Consider the following 7,172-nt stretch of genomic DNA (forward strand, 5'->3'; position numbering starts at 1 on the left):
ATGTATATTTTTAATTGTGTAACGTTACGTTCAAAATAACTACAAAATGTCATGCCTTTGAAAAATAAAGAGAACAACAGAATGCACTGCTTTAGCGCGTCTCGGTCTCCTTGAGCATCTTTCTGCCGCATGCCACAAACACGAACCACAGTGAATACTCGTCTTTTAAAAGGCTTAATTTAGATTATTTTACATTAAATGCATCATATAAGTCACTTTGGAATAAATCACAGTAGGCCTATGTATCATGATAAAAAAAAAAAGCACTTTACAGTCTAGAAATACTTTAGGCTATAGCAAATTATTTCTCGGACCCCCGATCACTTTAAGAACCGCTGGTCTACACAGAAGAAAGCCCTGTCTAGACTCTGCCCCGGTACCAGTTGTGTCCAGCTATTCATTAGTCTGTTTGTTTGATGAAAAATTTTAAATTGATTAAATGGGTTATTAATCCGTACACCTGCAGCAGTGGAGGACTATTATTCTGCTGCATGATACTGCAGAGGAACTGATGACGGCACGGGTTGATCTTTGGCAGAAAGGGGCGTTTAATTCCCGCCCACGTGTAGAAATCGAATATTCAAGCTGTTTATTAATTTTTCCACCCATGAACAAAAAACGAAACTTGCTGAAAAATGAGAAAAGGGAGCCGTTTTCTAATTTTTCTACTTTCAATATTAAATCAAAAAAACGAATGATCGAATGATACACGGATTTAGATGCATGTTGATTTTATCAGACGATGCTGTGATTATAAATGAGAGAGACTCCTGGGTAACATGTATTAAAAGCGGTCGTGTTTAGCTAGGGCATTCTAAGTCAATATACTGCAGTATTTCCTCTCAATCAGTAGAAGATATGGTTAACACCCGCTCATGCATGAAAAAAAATACCGCCATGTACCGTGAAACCGGAATAATTTAGAAAAATACAGTGATATAGATTTTTGGTCATACCGCCCAGCACTAGTCTGAAGGGTTGAGAGACTTTAACTAACTGCATGTTATTTCCAGTGAGGTTAATAGATGTTTAAAGTGTTGCATTTCAAAGAGTTTTCAATGTCACATTACCTTCATACAGTATGTAGTTTAATCGCATGCAACTTCAATTAACAGCTCAAACATGAAGAACAGCAGAATTCTGCCTCGGGCTCCGACAGGAACCGAAGAGCTTGCGTTTGGCTTTGAAGACTAATTGGGTTTGTTACTAAAGTTTTACACCATGCAAACTAAGTGGAGTTGAAATCTGCCTGTTTTCTCCTGGTGTGTCCATGTTCAGATGATATGAAGATCATAGCTTTAATGCTAGTTAGCGGAGTAGAGTGAGTTATTGAGTGTGTTTCACCCAAACAATGCTTGATTTGAACCCAAGCGCTCTGGATGAGTTTCCTCAAACACGTCCTCGGAGCTCGAAGCGTTGCATCTCCTGAAGTGAATCCTGACTCTGGCTGCTCTGTTCGTTAGCCTGTGTGCGCGAGGTAACCTTCCTTTGCTCTCCTGTTCACTTCTCAAACTCAGATTCAGTTTTTGTTGCTCTGACAGCACAGCGCAGATCTCACAGTCCTCTCAGAAGCGTCTGCATGGTGTCGTAGATCCTCAGACGGACGTCAGACACTCCAGAGATAAACTCCCACTCATTTCTCCCCATGCATTGCCAACCATTCTAGAAAGACTTTACACTTAGGCTCTGATCACCAACACATTCACTTTCACCAATGTAGCTCAATTTGAGAAACGCCAGATTAGTTCCCAGAGCAAAGACACTGTAATTAGTTCTGTGTTCATATCTGTGATTCCTGCGGTCGAGTGTTTAATGTTCGTTCTTTGGTTTTGTTCAGGTTGAGTTCCCGTCGGAAACCGTCGGGGGTTTGAAGAAGGCCGAGGCCTGATGAACCGTGTTTGTTCCTCTGAAGGGTAAAGCGTGAGGTTAGTGTTTCTTATGATCTTGTTCTGGATTCACTTTGGCAGAAGTGTGATTGTGAACTGATCTGGTTTTCTCTTTGGTGTAGATGATGGAGGTTCTCGGACATCAGATGGTCATTTTATGAGCCGCAGCTGTTGAAAACCCTTTAACACCGTTGGTTTTCCTGCTCAAAAATGACCGGCCTTCTAGAAATTGATTGTAAATGCTGTATTATCGGCAAATACTGGCTGTTTTGTATCAGCGAGCGCAGGTTTTGTTTTCTCTTCTGGAACTGTTTGATCGCAGGCCACAGTAACCTTCTTTAGTTAATGTGCAATACATCTAGAGTATTTATGAAACTTTGTTCATGTTAATAAAAATCCACCTGTTCTTTGTCAAGGTTAGCTCAGTTTTATTAAATGATCTTAACAGATTTTAAAAATGCATTAGTACATGTTGAAATGAACATTGATTGATTAATGCTTTGGATTTCATGTAAACTAATGTGGCTAACAAATGAAGTTTTTCTCAAGTTTCACTGATCTGGTTGTGGATAATTTTGACATTTATTAAAATATGAAAAATCACTCTGGTGTGCTTTAGTGTTTAATCAGGAGGTTTGTTTTGAAATGCTTTTATCTTGTACAAAAAAGTCACAAAGTAACAACGCCAGTCAAAAATGACTAGCCTATAAATCCCTTTTTATGCTATATTATCACCAAATATTGGATTCAGTCTTTTTGTAAACTTGTTTTCCTTCAATTAGGACAGTGTTTTTATATTTTTGAAACTGATCAAATATTTTCGTTTGGAATATTTGCTAAATCTTTAACCCTGATCAAACCTTTACGTTGAGCTCGCATCGCTCGTCTTCAGTTGCATCGTGTTTTTGGACCCAGAACCAGATTATACGCTTCATTGATCTTTATACACGTTCATCTGGCTTCATCGGTTCAGTTCTGTTGATTATGCATTCTGAGTAATTGCACTTTGTCAAGTTTAAATGGTCCTGAAAAAAAGTGTCTTCAAAATGATGATAAAAAATATTGTCAAAAATGATCACTTTGGAAATGATTGGTGAACAAATGTCATCTAATGGAATCTTACTGAAAGCTCTGATGATATCAACCTCAAATTTGGAACATAACTTATGATTTATGGCTTTGGTCTTCTCACTGTTTGGGAGTAAAAGTCAGTTCAGAGTTTTGGGGTCTCGGCCATTTGAGAACATGGCTGTGAACACTGGGAACTGAAGTCAACAGAAGCCCTGAAAACATGGAATAAATTCATGGTGGAAAAACAAATAGGTTGCATACAGTAGGCGAAAAACAGTACGTGACCAAAGAAGAATGTCTGAATTCACAGTAGTCATAAAAGAGTAGGCAAAAAGCCCCCGGATGACCGACTTCGGTGGATTCTGAAGCGAGTATACCATGGACACTTTATATCCCATGAGGCCACGGGAGAGATTCATGAACGCTGGTGGGTCACGTGACAATGACATGGTGAATGTAGTACATCCAGATTACACTCATGCTATATAGAACATACTCTTTTTTGGGAGGTCGCAAAGTAATTACTTGTTCAGAAAAGCACCTACTCAAGAGAGTATGCAATTTAAGACGCAGGCCCACAGTGTTTTAGATCCTAAGATTTTGTTCCCTCCAAAAAACGTTTCTCTCTTTTAAAAACTTTTCTCTTCAAAAGAGAGAAACATGACGACCCGCTAACATTAGCATTGACCTCAACTTACTCTCGCGTCACCTCGAGGGAGGAGAAAAAGCTATATTATCACCAAATATTGGATTCAGTCTTTTTGTAAACTTGTTTTCCTTCAATTAGGACAGTGTTTTTATATTTTTGAAACTGATCAAATATTTTCGTTTGGAATATTTGCTAAATCTTTAACCCTGATCAAACCTTTACGTTGAGCTCGCATCGCTCGTCTTCAGTTGCATCGTGTTTTTGGACCCAGAACCAGATTATACGCTTCATTGATCTTTATACACGTTCATCTGGCTTCATCGGTTCAGTTCTGTTGATTATGCATTCTGAGTAATTGCACTTTGTCAAGTTTAAATGGTCCTGAAAAAAAGTGTCTTCAAAATGATGATAAAAAATAGTCAAAAATGATCACTTTGGAAATGAATGGTGAACAAATGTCATCTAATGGAATCTTACTGAAAGCTCTGATGATATCAACCTCAAATTTGGAACATAACTTATGATTTATGGCTTTGGTCTTCTCACTGTTTGGGAGTAAAAGTCAGTTCAGAGTTTTGGGGTCTCGGCCATTTGAGAACATGGCTGTGAACACTGGGAACTGAAGTCAACAGAAGCCCTGAAAACATGGAATAAATTCATGGTGGAAAAACAAATAGGTTGCATACAGTAGGCGAAAAACAGTACGTGACCAAAGAAGAATGTCTGAATTCACAGTAGTCATAAAAGAGTAGGCAAAAAGCCCCCGGATGACCGACTTCGGTGGATTCTGAAGCGAGTATACCATGGACACTTTATATCCCATGAGGCCACGGGAGAGATTCATGAACGCTGGTGGGTCACGTGACAATGACATGGTGAATGTAGTACATCCAGATTACACTCATGCTATATAGAACATACTCTTTTTTGGGAGGTCGCAAAGTAATTACTTGTTCAGAAAAGCACCTACTCAAGAGAGTATGCAATTTAAGACGCAGGCCCACAGTGTTTTAGATCCTAAGATTTTGTTCCCTCCAAAAAACGTTTCTCTCTTTTAAAAACTTTTCTCTTCAAAAGAGAGAAACATGACGACCCGCTAACATTAGCATTGACCTCAACTTACTCTCGCGTCACCTCGAGGGAGGAGAAAAAAATTGTAACGTTTGTTGATGAGAGAAAACATTTCTGAAGAGAGAACTACGTTTTTTGTTCAAAGAAAAAAAAATTGTTGAGAAAAAACTTTTTTTGAAGACAAAAAAATTTGATGCAAGAAAACTAATTTAAGAGAAAAAGTTTTTGTTGAGAAGTTTGATGGGAACATGTTTGGACAAGCTTTTGAAGACAGAAAAAGTTTTGGATGAGAGAAAAAAATTGAGAAAAACGTTTCGAAGACAAGCTTTTTGATGCAAGAAAAAAAAATTTAAGAGAAAAGTTTTTTGTTGAGAGGAGTTTCATGGGGAAAGTTTTTTTTGACAAGCTTTTTTAAAAGAAATACGTTTTTCAAGACAGAAAAAGTTTTTGATGGAAGAAAAAAGTTTTTTGAAGAGAATAATTTCAGAGAAAGAAAATCTCAGGAAGGATCTAAGGCGCTATTATTTTTTCTACCTTAAAATTCTTTTTTGTTTTGCAGCTGGAGGCTTCTGTAAACGACGACGACTCAGATTTACTCGTGAAGCTCGTCTCGGTTTAGAGTTGGTCACTGAACTGTGATCGCACCTCAGTGGGCAGCTAGGACAGGAACGGCAGGTCCATCCGCTCACACTGAAGCCTCGGGTCCTGATGAGGAGCGTCTGAGGGTGACGACAGTGGGGATGTATTCCTGTCACACACACACACACACATCCGTCAGTCTCAGAGATCACAGATCAGACTGGAGCTGTGGTGCGTTCACTCACAAACACACGCCAGACCCACACAGCCGTTCTTGCAAATCAGGCTATTTCTTGCAATTCTGAATCATACTGTACATCTCGGAACTCTGAATTATACATCTCGCCGTTCTGAATTACGAGATATGTGATTGATGTAATCATCTAAAAGAATCATGACGTGTAGCTGAATTCTGGTCCCTACAGAGCGCTGTGATGGCGGTCGCACACGTGTTTCTCAGCATCTCCGTCAGCTGTTGCCGTCTCAAATGATAATCCCTTAGCAACTCCGTCTCCATGGCGACTGCTTCCTCTTTACTGCCAAACATAATAAATAAATGAGTTGAGATGAGATGAGCACTAAAAAAAGATCAGCACCAAGACTAGTTAATACGAGTGTTAATAACAGATATGAGCGAGTGAGTCCAGAAACATGACAATCAGCACACGGAGTTTCAATGACTTTCTAAATAAGTGTTTTTGTCTTGTTTTCCATTACATTTTCGAAGATAGATTTACTTAAGAAGGATATTCAATCTTGCTTTATGTATCAAAATGAAGAAAATACATTATATATATACAGTGGGGCAAAAAAGTATTTAGTCAGCCACCAATTGTGCAAGTTCTCCCACTTAAAAAGATGAGAGAGGCCTGTAATTTTCATCATAGGTATACCTCAACTATGAGAGACAAAATGAGAAAAAAAAAATCCAGAAAATCACATTGTAGGATTTTTAAAGAATTTATTTGCAAATTATGGTGGAAAATAAGTATTTGGTCAATAACAAAATTTCATCTCAATACTTTGTTATATACCCTTTGTTGGCAATGACAGAGGTCAAACATTTTCTGTAAGTCTTCACAAGGTTTTCACACACTGTTGCTGGTATTTTGGCCCATTCCTCCATGCAGATCTCCTCTAGAGCAGTAATGTTTTGGGGCTGTCGCTGGGCAACACGGATTTTCAACTCCCTCCAAAGATTTTCTATGGGGTTGAGATCTGGAGACTGGCTAGGCCACTACAGGACCTTGAAATGCTTCTTACGAAGCCACTCCTTCGTTGCCCGGGCAGTGTGTTTGGGATCATTGTCATGCTGAAAGACCCAGCCACGATATTTTTTTTTCCCCGCTTTATTTTTCATTTGAGGGCAAGAAAATACATTTCCAATCTTACAGCAGCCACGTGGTTGAAATAGCCTGTAGAGTTTGTGTTATATGTTCATGTTTTAGGACAACAAATAAAGTTTTTTTTTTAAAATATCAATTTTCTTTTATATATTTTCAAAAATATATTGGTAGAAAATATGTTTAGCATATATTTTATCTAATATAATTTTGGCCATTTGTTGAACATTTTAAAATATATTTTCAAATATATATTCTTTGCTGTATGGGAATGGAGTCAGAAAAATAATCTTGTTTTCCTTTTAAATTAAGTGTATTTTTCTGACCTCATTGGAAAATATTTGTTCTTGTTTTAAGCATAAACTCACTTTATTTTGATCTATTTTTTTTTATAAAACAAGACTTCATAAATCATTTAGCATCTCCAGTAAATATATCTTGATTCAAGTATGTTTGCATAAAGCAGCGAGTGCCTTATGTTTATCTCTCAGTCAAAAACTGTGAAGTTAAATTCAGTGACGTCTCAGTCTGTTTATTTTAAATAAATCATATGAGCTACTGTTATAACATGGT

The 7,172-nt window shown here is 37.8% G+C and overlaps 1 long non-coding RNA gene across 1 annotated transcript; it reads left to right on the top strand.

The window, feature by feature from the left end:
* The first annotated feature begins 908 nt into the window (after positions 1 to 908).
* Positions 909 to 2,486, top strand: LOC107574410 (uncharacterized). The gene is made up of 2 exons (XR_001607667.1): positions 909 to 1,925; positions 2,009 to 2,486. It is a non-coding gene; the product is annotated as an uncharacterized lncRNA (long non-coding RNA).
* The last annotated feature ends 4,686 nt before the right edge of the window (positions 2,487 to 7,172 follow it).

The sequence above is a fragment of the Sinocyclocheilus grahami genome, unplaced genomic scaffold, assembly GCF_001515645.1.
Source record: "Sinocyclocheilus grahami isolate Dianchi unplaced genomic scaffold, SAMN03320097.WGS_v1.1 scaffold2216.1, whole genome shotgun sequence".
NCBI lineage: Eukaryota > Metazoa > Chordata > Actinopteri > Cypriniformes > Cyprinidae > Sinocyclocheilus > Sinocyclocheilus grahami.